At 39.9% G+C, this 13,409-nt stretch overlaps 1 protein-coding gene and 1 pseudogene across 2 annotated transcripts in view; one reads left to right on the top strand and one right to left on the bottom strand.

The window, feature by feature from the left end:
• Positions 1–13,409, top strand: part of Stim2 (stromal interaction molecule 2) — a 121,929-nt gene that overhangs the window by 61,398 nt on the left and 47,122 nt on the right. The window lies entirely within an intron of this gene.
• LOC118592224 lies at positions 1,990–12,293 on the bottom strand (annotated as a pseudogene).

Raw genomic sequence — 13,409 nt, 5'->3', positions numbered from 1 at the left:
ATTCAATAATTTGAGGTTCTAATAACTTCCCTGGTGATGCTGCTCCTGCTGTTCCAAATAGTCATGCTCTGAGACCCACTGCCATAGTCTCCCAGATATAGTCTAGACTTCTTAGTTTTGCACTCATGGCCTTTTGTAGTTAGGTACAGTCTACTGTTTGTCTAGTTGCTATCATTTACTATACAGCTTTCTCCATGTTCTTTTTACCTTAACCAAGGTGAATTATTGACAGTTTTTTGTGTACATCTTTTATTTCTAAACGCTGTGCTGGCTAGTTTTATGTCAACTTGATACAAGCTAAAGCCATCAGAGAGGAGGGAACCTTAATTAAAAAAATGCCTCCTTAAGATCTGGTTGTATGCAAGCCTGTTGGGCATTTTCTCAATTAGTGATTGATATGGAGGTATCCAGTCCATTGTCTGTGGGGTCACCTCTGAGCTGGTGGTCTTGTGTTCTTTAAGAAAGCAGGCTGCACAACCCATGGGGAGCAAGTCGGTAAGCAGCACTGTTCCATGGCTTCTGTATCAGCTCGTGCTTCTAGGTTCCTGTCCTCACTGATGAGCTGTGATGTGGAAGCATACAATGAGTAAATCACTTCCTCCCCAAATTTTTTTGGTCATGGCATTTCATCGCAACAATAGTAACTCTAACAAATACAAGCTCACAGAGGCATTTTACGTGTGATTTTTATTTTGCTTGTTAAAAGCACAGTCATCTTAGGGCTGTGGATGTAGCTCAGTTGTAGCTTTTGCTTAGCTTGATGTTTGTAAGATGTTTGTTAGTTTTCAGATTTAGTACAGGTAGAAGCTCAGTATAAATCCTTCTTTTTCTCTATTATTTTCCAAACTTAGAGTGGTCCTTTGTTTTGTACTGTATTACTGGTATTTTATGTTTTTAATTTAGCTTGAACTGATTTCCAGTCTAACTCCCTTCATCATGTAATCTCTTTTGCTTTTATCTGGCCCACGTTAGTTACATAGTTACATGTGGTGATTGAAGAAAATTGATCTCTTTAGGGTATAACATACAGCCTAAAGAACCACAATTTCCTAAGTATTATTGATAAATAATTTTCATGTTTGAGGAACTAGTCTATCGTTACTTCCCTGAACCTCACTGGTAGATCTGTTTATATTCCACCCCCAAAAACCAAGTGGTAGATACACTAACAATTGCACTGTGTTGCAAAGTAATGAGGTCTTTTAAAGATTAATTTTCTTAAGGATCCAAGAGAAGGAAATATCTTTTTAGTAGATAAACTTTTCTTTTGAGGTAAGTCAAAACTCATTTTATTGTTTTCATAACAAAATCAGCTTAGAACTGGATTATTGTTGTTATTTGGTCTTTGGTCTTTTACGCGTGGGGGGTGGGCGCCATCCAGCTCCCAAATAAATCATGCCACGGAGGCTTATTTTTAATTATGAATGGTCAGCCTTAGCTTGGCTTAGTTTCTTGCCAGCTTTTCTTCACCTAAATTATCCCATTTACCTATTCCCTCTGGGCTTTTCTTTTTTTCTAACTTCTGTACATCTTACTCTTACTCCCTGGCTGGCTGTGTAGCTGGGTGGCTGGCCCCTAGAGTCCTCCTCCTCCTCGGCCTGCTAGTTCTTAGCTTTCTCCTCCCATTTTTCCCTATCTCTTTCTCTCTCTCTCTCTCTCTCTCTCTCTCTCTCTCTCTCTCTTTTGAGACAGGGTTTCTCTGTAGCTTTGGAAGCTGTCCTGGAACTCGCTTTGTAGACCAGGCTGTCCTTGAACTCACAAAGATCCACCTGCCTCTTCCTGCCGAGTGCTGGGATTACAGGCATGCAGCACCACCGCCCGGCTCAGTTTTCTCCTTCTATTTATACTCTCTGCCTGCCAGCCCCACCTATCCTTTCTCCTGCCTGGCTATTGGTTTGTTCTTTATTAGACCATCAGGTATTTTAGACAGGCACAGTGACACAGCTTCACAGAGTTAACCAAATGCAACATAAACAAAAGTAACACACCTTAAAATATTCTACTGCACTGGATCACTTGGCCCTTTCTCTTTTTACCACTTCCCAGTTCAAAATGCTCGCATCTCTTACTAGCCAGCACCCTCTTAGATCTGCAGTTAGGCTCAACACACTCAAATCTCAGCACAGTCTTCTTTGTAGTTTTGGCCTTTTTGCGGAAAATAGGTTTAGTCTTGCTTCCCATAGCCGCTGTTTCCTGTCATAACACTGCTTTCCCTGGTCAGACAAAGAACCATTGCCCTTCCTTGACTGTGTCACGTTGTGGGGCTGGTGGTTGCCGTGTTTCTTGCAGAATGTCAGGCGAGTCTTGGGAACATTCACCAAGTTGGCAGGAGCGATATTGGCACACAAAGAAAGGCAAGGCCTGCAGTGGGAGTTTATGGGAGGTCTGAACGTCTGTCTTTGTGAGAAAAGTTTCCTAATTTCTTAACATTATTTTGTGTGTGTATGTGCGTGTGTGAGTACGTACACACACTACTGCACATGTGTGGAAGTAAGAAGACAATTCAAGAGAGTTCTTTCCTTCCACCGGGTGGGTTTCAGGGATTGAACTCTGTTCCATGGGATTGGTGACACATGCCTTTCCTCACAGAGCTGTCTTCCTGGCTCCAAGTTTCTACAGATCTTGATGACTTAGATCCCTTTTAAGAAGAGTATTCTTTGAAAATTTCATACTTAACAGTATTTTGATCACATACCACTAACTCCCTCTCTGTCCCCCAATACTCTCTGCGTTTTTGATGCATATTTTACATACAACTTAATACAGGGATTTTGGTTCAGTAGTTTCTGAACTTTGAAGGACAGACATACATTTGTATCTATGTACAGTGTAATGGTATAGGTTTTAGGTATACAGTTAGATCTTGAAAAATCTGCAGATCTGTGTATCTGTTGCCTGAACTAGATATACATTTCAATCCTCACATAATTCTTCTAGAAGACAACAGAGATAAAATTTTCTGTTATGTAATTGCTTATGTATCATTGGATGGTAACTTTTCTCTAACTCTGCATTTAGATCTTATTCCCTTCCTTTGTGATGTGTTTAAAACCTGCCAGTGATCTGATCCTGACCAACGATGTTCGGATTGTCTCTTTACCAGAGGCCCATAGCCATTAAGAACACACAAGTGACACTTGTGTCTATAAACTGTCCTCTTTCTATGTATTGTGCCTTCTGTTGATGTTTTTGCAAAGCAGCACTGTCCCTCGTGTGATAGCACCATTCCTCCTGGGCGTATCCCCTCTCCCCCTATTCTAGGACAGCTCTTGAGCACATCTCTTCTCCTCCAGTAGCTGTATTTCCCATTTTCTCCTTAAACCTTCCATCTGCCCTAAACCTTCCATTGCAACCTTCCTTCTTTGTAAACACACAGAATAAACACATTGTTGAATCAAATGTTCCCTTTTGCTCTTTGCCTCCTCTCTTCCTCTTTGAGTAAAACAAAATCTCTCCAGGAGGACATGTGTATTGTTTCTCTTGGATTTTGTTTTGAATCCACCTAGACTTTCCTTACTTGGTGTAGCTCAGTTTCAGCTGGACGGACTAACTAATGAGCACCCTGGATGCACTGTCTCCCCACCTCCTGACCGCATCTCTTTGCCTGGCCCCCAGTGCTGGATTACAAATGCCCTTTGAGTGCATGCTTTGGCGAGTGCTGGGAATTCTAACTTAGGTCCTTATATTCACACAACAAGCATTTTATCTACTGAGCCATCCCCTTAGCCTCTCCCCAACTTTATGTGTCATAAATTTAACCTGCCCTGGAAGTTTTGGGTGGCCAGGCATAATCCGTGTTAATTCACAAGGACTGTACTCTCCTGTATGTATTAATGTGGGTGAACCAAAGGACATGGGTGGGCCCTTGCTAAGCCATATGAGGATGAAAAGGCCCTCATGAGATTGATCTTAGACTACCTACTCTCTAGAAATAGGAGAAAATCTATTTATCTATGTCATCAAAAATTTTCAAATTACTCTTCTTGGACACATGAATACAGTAGTAGAAATAGACTAAAACAAGCTGTCCATTGGATGAAGGCTCTTGTCTGTTCCTCGAAGACCCTGGGCAGTGCCTGATTCAGTTCTTTGGTGGTCTTGCGGTTATTAAGAAGTTTCTAGTGGGTCCAGGTAATACCTCTCTCCATTAGAAATTAAGAGAGTATGAAAATGTATATCATGGGCTCTGATAACTTTGTTATTCTGTTTTAAAAATACATTTAGTATATGACAACTATCTAGACCCTGCATTAAAAATACCCTCAAGTAATTAGTCAGATTAAATTTGTTATTTTATTGAATGTCACTTAACTGTTGGACAAGTTCTGCTTTTTTAAAATTAAGGGTAAAGAGAAATGTATTAAGTTTGCATTGATTTGTCTGACGAGTCTTTTTTAGGGGAGCAGCTGGCGTAGTCACAGGCTTTTACTTCTGTGATGTTACAGTGGAAGCATGTTATCTAGTTGTGTGAGAATTGCTGCATTAGGGGTTCCAAGGAGCTGAAGAGCTTGATAAAGGGCAATGATGAATTAACACTTGGTTCCTGTTACTAAACTGCTTTCTCAAAAGGCCCTTCCAGTTGTATTCCCATTGATGTATGAATATGCAGTTTTACACAAAATGGATAAATCATATAGTTTTCTCAACAGCTTTGTTAAAATATCATTGACTTAGCATAAATTACATGTATTTTCCTACATAGTTAACTTACCCATATTTTTTAATCCTTTTGGAAGATGGAGAATTCCGTCTATGCCCCTCTTCATCTGCCTATAGATGGGTTAAAAACAAAACATTCTTCCTTCCTTCCTTCCTTCCTTCCTTCCTTCCTTCCTTCCTTCTTTTTTTCTTTCATTCATTCATTCATTCATTTATTCATTTTATCTATTATTAGCTTGATACAGTATAAATTCTTATCCTAATAGTGAAATGTTTCATTGAGGCTTACCCAGTAATTAAGTAAAACCAAAACTTATTATAAGCCACAGTCATCCTAGGGTCCCCCCCTGCTATATAGCCTCCCTGGTTCTATGGGTTGCAGTCTGATTAAAACAAAGCATTCTTAACATTCTTGTAGTCCAGGACTTGTGATGCTGAATTCTATTAGTGTTTGATTTCTTAAGTTCTATTGCATTTTTATTTTGACAGTCCCCCCTGTAGTTAGAGTTTTCCTACCTGGCCCAGTCAGGACAAATCTCTCTTACCCGCCAGTCCCACAGTCGCTCAGACCCAAACAAGTAAACACACAGAAACTTATATTGTTTAGAAACTGTATGGCTATGGCAGGCTTCTTGTTATCTACCTTTTCTATCTTAAATTAACCCATTTCTGTTAGTCTATACTTTGCCACATGGCTTGTGGCTTACCAGTACCTTTACATGTTGCTTTTCATGGCGGCTGCTGGTGGTGTCTCCCCAGCCTTCTACTTCCCAGAATTCTCTTCTCTCTTGTCCCGCCTATACTTCCTGCCTGGCCACTGGCCAATCAGAACTTTATTTACACAGAGCGATATCCACAGCACCCCCCCCCCCTTTTGGATAAGCGTTCTAGATTGGCAGTTTTTTGTTTCATATTTATATGCTGCTCATGTGTTTTCTGCATTACATTTCATCTGATGAGACACTTGCTCTCTCTATCTCCTTCCTCTGAGAAGTATGCCTCTCCCATGTCTGGTTTCCTTTAAGACTTTCTGTTTGTGTGTGGCTTTAGCAGACACAGAACATAGACTAGTGTAGTTTTCTGATAACTGTTCATTTAAGATACTTTATGCAGCTTTGCTATGCTTTCGTTTGTCATACTCAGCCATAAATCTCTGTTTTTCATCCAGTATTTTGTGTCAAAAATAATGACTTGGGTTTTGCTTTCTTTTTAAAACTTTAACTGTATATGCCTCTATTTAACATGCCTGCTATGTATCTTGGCTTATTGAATATGTAGACTATGGCTATAAAATACTTATTTTAAATTATGTGCATATGTGAGGGGTATGTGTACATGAATGCAGGTGCCTTTGTAGAGGCCAGAAGAGGGCATTAGCATTTTTGGAACTGAAGGTACAGGAGGTTGTGACTCATTGTGAGTAGGGAGCTGAACTTAGATCCTCTGGAAGAGCCATATGTGTACTTAACCTCTGAGTCACCTCTCCACCTCCTGTAATGTTTATTGCATTAAAAACAAAACAAAATGTAATTTTCAGCCATTTCACTTTCTGATTGATCTTGAATGATTGATCTTTGAGTTTTGGCTTCTGTCCAGTAACTGGACTAAGTGCCTTATGGTGTTTTTTTGTTTTTGTTTTTGTTTTTTTCTTTTCCTTTTTTGGGAGACAGGATGTCTCTGTGTGTAGCTCTGGCTGTTCTGGAGCTAGCTCTGTAGACTAGGCTGCCTTGAACTCACAGAGATCTGCCTGAGTGCCACATGTTTTAAACGTCATCTTGGGTGCAGGATATTGTGATTTATAAATGTTCCCAAGCTTTCTTTGAGCAAAGTGACTTGGAGAAAGTTTAATTGGCAAGGATGAAGGGGGAGGCGCTCATACTTAGAACAGTTTAGGTAGGATCAGTGTAGAGTTCATTTCAGGGTTGGTATTCTTCAGTAATAAAGTAAAGCCAACCATAGGTTCTCTCTGGTTAGTTCTTATTAGGAGTTTTTTCACTCTGATAGAAATGGGCACTGTGCCCTCTTTGTGTGCGCATCAAGATTGCTTTCTCTAATGTTCTTAGATTATTTTTTTCCATGGCTTGAGGAGATTCCTCACATGTGTGTGTGGAAGTCAGTTCAAGGAAGTCATGCACAAAGAATCCTTTCTACATGTGCAGGCTCATTCTTAACACACAGTCCCATAGTCTCTTGAACCCTTTAATCTACCTAGACTCCCATTGTATATCTTTATTGGAGAGCAATGGCTTGATTCTTTTAGCTTCTTTCTTCCTGTAACATGTTCTAGAAATTGTTTCTGTAAATTTAGGACAACACTTACCCCATTTCCTGAGCCACCAAAATGAACGATTGATTCTGATTTCTCCAGGATCACTATCCTTTTCTGCTTTGTGTTCGATGTCTTAAACAATCAGTGTCTATATAGTTTGCTTGGTATTTTAGTTGGTCTATGTAGGAGGATGCTAAATCTAGTCTGCAACTTCATCTATACTGGAAATGAACATTCTGATTTACCAGTTTTAGCACGTAGAACATGGAGGTTTAAATACGTAATTTCTTCTTAAATATTCACAAGTTAATTCTGAATAATTTTGTGTATTATTGATGCGGTGCTATTTGGAGATAATATTGACTTATATGATTACATAAGTATTAGTTTGCATAAATTCTAAGATGGGTAGCTAAAGAATTCTGGAACTTGGGGCCAAAACCTAGTGGTAGGTTTTGATGAACTCCTAATGCCAAAGACTTTGGTACATTTCTAGTTGTAATGCTATCTACTTATTGTAATGTTCATATAGTAGCAGTCCCCACCCCCTTTGCTGGAGGGGACATATTTCAAGACCTCCCAATGGATGTCTGAAACAGCAGATAGCATTGAATCCTATATAGTATATTTTCCCTGAACATACAGACCTATGGACAGAGTAAGGAACTGATAAGTCACCATAACAGTGTCATACAAGTTTTTCCTCTCACGGTGAGAGTTTTCTTACTTTTTCACTAAAGGACATACTTTATAACTTCTTTTGGCATATGTGACTTATTGGTATTTCTAGTCTTCTCTTTTGGGGATATTATCAAGTACAATTAGGCTTACTTGAACACATCAGTGCCATAGTAATACCAGCAAATAGACATGATTATTGAGATAGCTTCTGAATAACTAGTGGGTAAGTACTGTATACAGCATGGATACTCTGTACAGCTAGAAGTATTCACATCTTGGATAGAAGAGGAACGTCATGGTGAGCCTTCATCACAGTACTCAGACCAGTCAGTACACAATTTAAATCTTATATATAATTAATGAAACTATAGAAAGCAAAACTTGAGAAAAATGGGACTGACCTGAATAGAAACAGTTTTCCAACATGCCACAGGTACTCTTTGGCTAATCAACTCACTGTATTAATATATTTAAGAAATTCACTTAATGTTAATAAACATCATAAAGTAGAAAAATCTGAGTCAAGTCACTGTTAGGGGTTCTCTGTTAAAATCTCTCTGCCTCTGTCTCTGTTGTTCTCTTTGTTTTTTGTCTTTTTGAAATAAGAACACAGATTTGATCAGTCTTTTGTCTATATATTTGGACTATTAATTTTTTCTAATGTCATTGTAGTACCATTTTTAAATTAATGGATAGATTAATGGAATCATAGTCAATTTTGTTAGATATTTTGGATTATAATTATAATATTGAGGAGGAGTCATTGATATAGATCATATACTGATAGATACCAACTCAAAAAAATTGTGTTTCTCAAGTTTCTTTGTAAATTAGTCACTTGAATCATCTATCTTTTGTCTATTGACTGGCCAATGGAATCATTATTATAAATAATGGTTGAGGTCTGACCTAACTTTACTAGTGTTGATAGTAATTATGAGGCCTCTTGGGTCTGAGATCCTCTGGAAATAGAATTTGAAGAAGTCATTCTGGTGCATTTATTGCAGGTAAGCTGTGGCTTGGCTAATGGATTTTGAATTTTGGTAGCTCAGGGAATAGGGATAAATGTTGTGAATTGGTACCATAGCAACAGTGAGTGAGTTGGTAGTGTGTGGAGTAAAGTTATACTTGTGTTAAAGTATAAGCTGCACAAATGATTTTTAAGTTTTGTGAGCATTGTGTTTAAACATCTGAACTTAGGAACTGAAGGTATTGTTTTTTTTAGATTTTACATAATTTTATCTTTTGTTACTAGTTTTGTGAAAACATATTCCAATTTGTGTTCTTTTGTATTTTTAAATTATACATATTGACTGACTGACTGTGTAGGATGGAGCACATGTGTACCACAACACACCTATGGAAGTCATGGGACAATTAAGAGTGTGGTTCTTTCCTCTTCCTTGCAGTTTCTGGGGATTGAAATCAGGTCATCAGGCTTGGTGGCAAGTGCTAGTGTTTCATCTCTAAAAGTGAGAAGTGGATAGTGAGATGACACAGCAGGTAAAGGCACTTGCCACCAAGCTTGATGACTTGACTTTGATCCTGGAGTTCACATGGTGGAGGGCGAAACTCCTTTGAGTTTTCCTGAAGCTCTACATTCACACTGTGCCATGTGTATACTATACACACAAATTAATAAATATAAAATAAAGTGGGCATGGCAGTAGTAATTTTTTTGCTGTATATCTTTCTTCTGAGATCCTGTACTAAGCTCTTTTCATATTATTTTCAAGACAGGAAGATCCTGCATTTGTTTCTCTAAGGAGCCCATCTGCTTTAAGTGACTCACTTCTCAGACCTTGAACACTGGTGGTTTTGATGGCAAGTGTTTTCATTGTCTGTGCAGAGGTTGTAGTTTTCTTCCTTATCCAAGTCTTACATATTGTAGTTTAGAACATCTGAAGTGGTACTCTGTAATATTAGGAGTCAGGGTTTTATAAACATCTAGTAGTCCCTCAGAAGTTACATATACAGTCAAGATGAAGTTCACTTATTCATGCTTTTTCTTGATACAGGGTTTTGGTTGTAGCCCAGGCTGGACTCAAAGTCATGATTCTCTTTCATTAGCCTTCTGAGTGCAGTGGTTATGCAATATCATACCCAGCATTTATTTATACTTTACTAATACTGATTTATTTACTTGTGTTTGCAAAATACTGTTCTGTGCACACTGTGTATACATTTTAAATTTACCTTTATAATCATATGTGGGAGGCAGTTTTATTTCCCTCCTTGCTTGGAATAGCAATAGGAGACTAAAGAGAAGTTCAGTAGCCTGCAGATGTCTGACAGTGGAGAGTTAGATTTTGAACATATATCAGATTGCAGAGTCTGAGTGCCTAACTGTTGTGATAAGTCATGTCTCTAGGGTACTAAAGCTTCAGGAGGATCCAGATTTGTATAATGGAAGTAAGAATAAAACCTGTGCAGTCCAGGAACTGAAAGTAGGAAGTCGTTGAGCCCCGGGGCAGCTTGTGCTGCTGTCTTCTCTCGTCCTCTCTGCGGCTCCTCTGCTGTTTATTGGCTTCATCTGTTCGTTCGAATTAGCACTTGGTCCATTGTGAGTGCCGTGTTATGGTACTTTCAAAACACAGTATTTATCTCCTTGAAGATCCAGAGTCATGGCCAAGAAGCACTGTTTTTCATGATTTAATTGTAGTTTTTTTTTGGAGAAAACAATTCTGTCCTTGTATAGTTGCCATTTTTTTCTCTTTTTGTGAGCTGTCCTCCCATCAAGTAGCTGTGGAAGTGGGTGACTCAGAGGAGTGACTGGTGGATGCGTGGATCTTTATGAATTGAGTGGTTCCTGGGGAAAGGGCTGCAACTGAATGGAGCAGCCAAATGACAGTTTAATGATGTATGTGTTAGATTTTATTACAGCAGAGTTAAAACCAGCACAGATACCAGATGTACATTATAGTGCAAAACCTGTAACTAGTTTATGATATGACTTCCTGCAGGTAGATATGGAAAGATATCTATCTATTTTATTGTTAGTGGTACTGAAAGAGTTTACTTAGTAGAATCTTCTTTGTGAATCTCTCAGAAAAGCATATTAAATAGCCAGCCATTCACAGAGCACTCCTTGATTAGTGTTGTCAGCTTACAATTTCTTGGAGTAGGTTTGTGGGTGATTGGTATCTCTACCACAGATGCTGTTTACTTCATTGAATTTAGATTCTGCTTTCAGATTTCTTGACTCACGAATTTCAATAAGTTAAAAGACAGTTGTCTTTTGCTTATGTGTTTTTAGTTATTTATGACTTTTCAAAATTTCTCTAGTTGGCCTTCTTTATTCACCCAATCAGGAGTTTTCTAGAAAGCTTTAGAGAATTCCGAGCAGGCAGCGTTGTGAATTCTGTAGGATAGAGAAGAGAGTTTGATGGGGCCAGGTGGACTTTCATATGCATGTTTAGTTCACTTAAATATTTTCAGACTTTGCTCCTACAGAAAATGAATCTTTCTGTGTTTTCTACTCATGTTCTCTGGTAAGAATGACAAAGATCTATAAGATGTAGAATGTGCCTTTAATTTATTTGTTACAAGCTTCATTATCCTATGATCATTTTTTAAAAACATTTTTTAATTGATTCTTTGGGAATTTCACACCATGTACCCCAGTCCCACTCATTTCCTAGTCCCTCCATACCCACTACTATTGTAGTGTCCCCTTCCCAAAGGAAAACTTAAAAAGAAATAATAAAAATAAAAATTAAATAAAACTATAAGTAAGACTATTAATTGAAGAAATAAAAGCAAAACAAAACAAAACAAAAAAGAAACTGCTTTACTCCTCTGTCTTTCCTGCCTCTCCATCTTCTCTTTATTGGTCTTAGTGGCATTGGGAGCTATTGTTTATTGTACAGTGTATATACCCTTTTGTCCACACAGCTTTACTTGCCAATATTCATTATGTAATGAGTTGTTGGTCAGGATCAAGGCCTCTGGCTTTGGAACACTATCAATACTGGACCCTCACTGAAACTCCTCTTGGATATTCTGCTTTTGCTCTGAGTCATGGAGAACCTGCAGCTGTGGTTCTGCAAGACTCGTCCCTTCATGTGCTCCAGCAGGTCATAGATGGGGTAGATATTGGGAAGTGCCAACTCAAAGCCCTGGATGTGTGGTAGCTGAGTTGGTCAGTCCAGATTTCTGGGACCACCCCTTTTAGGTGAGGGGTGGGGCCAGCTTTCCCAAGTGGAGGGGGAGCTCTCTAGTGCCAGGGTCATCAGGGTCACTATCCCTGGGTTGATGGGTGGGTCAGCTCTCCAGTGAGATGGGGGTGGCTTTCCTCAGGCCAGTGAGGGGTGGGACCAGCTCAGCATGGCCCTTGTACTTCAACACATGGTTCAAAACATGGTTTGCATTGACCCCTGTGGTAACCTGGGCAATGGACATCAACATAGAACCCCAGCTGTAGCAGGACCACAGACCCAGACATGGCCATCAGCAGCAGTTTGGGCCCAGATGTCACTATTGCCCTGGGTGGCAGCATAGGCTTTTCAGATTGGCATGGGCCTAGCAGCAGTGTGGTCCCTGGGCTCCAAAATAACCCCAGGTGGTGGACTGGTGGACCAGAACCAGGGGTGGGGAGTGGGGGCTGGAGGGTGGGTAGTTGCACAATACTTGATGGTAACAGAGCCATGAACATCAACATAGATCCTGGCTGCGGTCGGGCCATGGGCCTCAGACATGGCTCCTGGCCAGAGTCTAGATGTTACCATGGTCCCAGATGGCAGCGCAGGCCACCTCAATCTATGTGACTCTGGTGGCATTATGACCCTTGGGCACCAACATGGCCTCAGGTGTCAGCCTGGAACCTGGGCATGTGTCCAGCCTTCAGTGGTAACAGGAGCACAGAAGTTGATGGAGATGTTGGCCAGAGACCCAGACATGGCCCTCAACAGCAGCTTAGCCCAGAAGATACCATAGCCCCAGACCATGCAGAGTGACATGGCCCTAGCAGCAGCTTGTCCCTTGTACTCCAACATGGTCACAGGTGGCAGCCCAGAACCCGGGTATCCTTGTGGCCTTTGGTGGCAACATGGGCCATGGACATTAGCACAGACCCTGGTTGTGGTTAGGGTCACTGACCCAGACATGGTCCCCCAGCCACAGCTCAGGCACAAGCTACCCAGGCATCGCTTTGCTGCAGGGTGGATCATTATTTTTTTTTAATCAAAAGTATGTTTTGATAATTCTAGGAAAAGTACAATTCCATATATTTAGTTTTTCTTAGCTTTTTGTTTGTTTGTTTTGAGACAAGGTTTTTCTGTGTAGCTCTAGATGTCCTGAAATTGTCTCTGTAGACCAGGCTAACTTCAAACTCAGAGATCTGCTTTCCTCTGCCTCTCAAATACTGGGATTAAAGTCATGAGCCACCACCACTCAGCCTACATAGCTTTCTTAAAAATTATTATTTTATTTTGGGAGTTTCTGGGACACCCCAAACAACTCTAGGGGAGGTATCCTATACTTGGAACTAAGGTTTTTATTTGGCAACATATGGCTTTTTGGAAGAGCGTTGTATTCTGTAGGGGAACTTCAGTTAAACGCTTGTAGACAAGTTTCTAAGTGGTCTTATTAAATAAAAGACATGGAGCCAAATATAGGGTGAAAAAATACTATGAAGCTTGTACAATAGTAGGATATGACTTCAAACATTCTTAGTGATGTTATCGTTCTCCCCGTCCCCTCTCCTGCCTTCCCCTTTGTCCCTCTTTACACTTAAAACTTCCTGTCCATTGTTTTCCCTTCCCCTCTATCACCAGTGTTCTACCACCCCATCTCTCTTTGA

This window comes from Onychomys torridus, chromosome 10 (assembly GCF_903995425.1).
Source record: "Onychomys torridus chromosome 10, mOncTor1.1, whole genome shotgun sequence".
Classification (NCBI taxonomy): Eukaryota; Metazoa; Chordata; class Mammalia; order Rodentia; family Cricetidae; genus Onychomys; species Onychomys torridus.
This window is presented reverse-complemented; position numbering and strand designations above follow the sequence as displayed.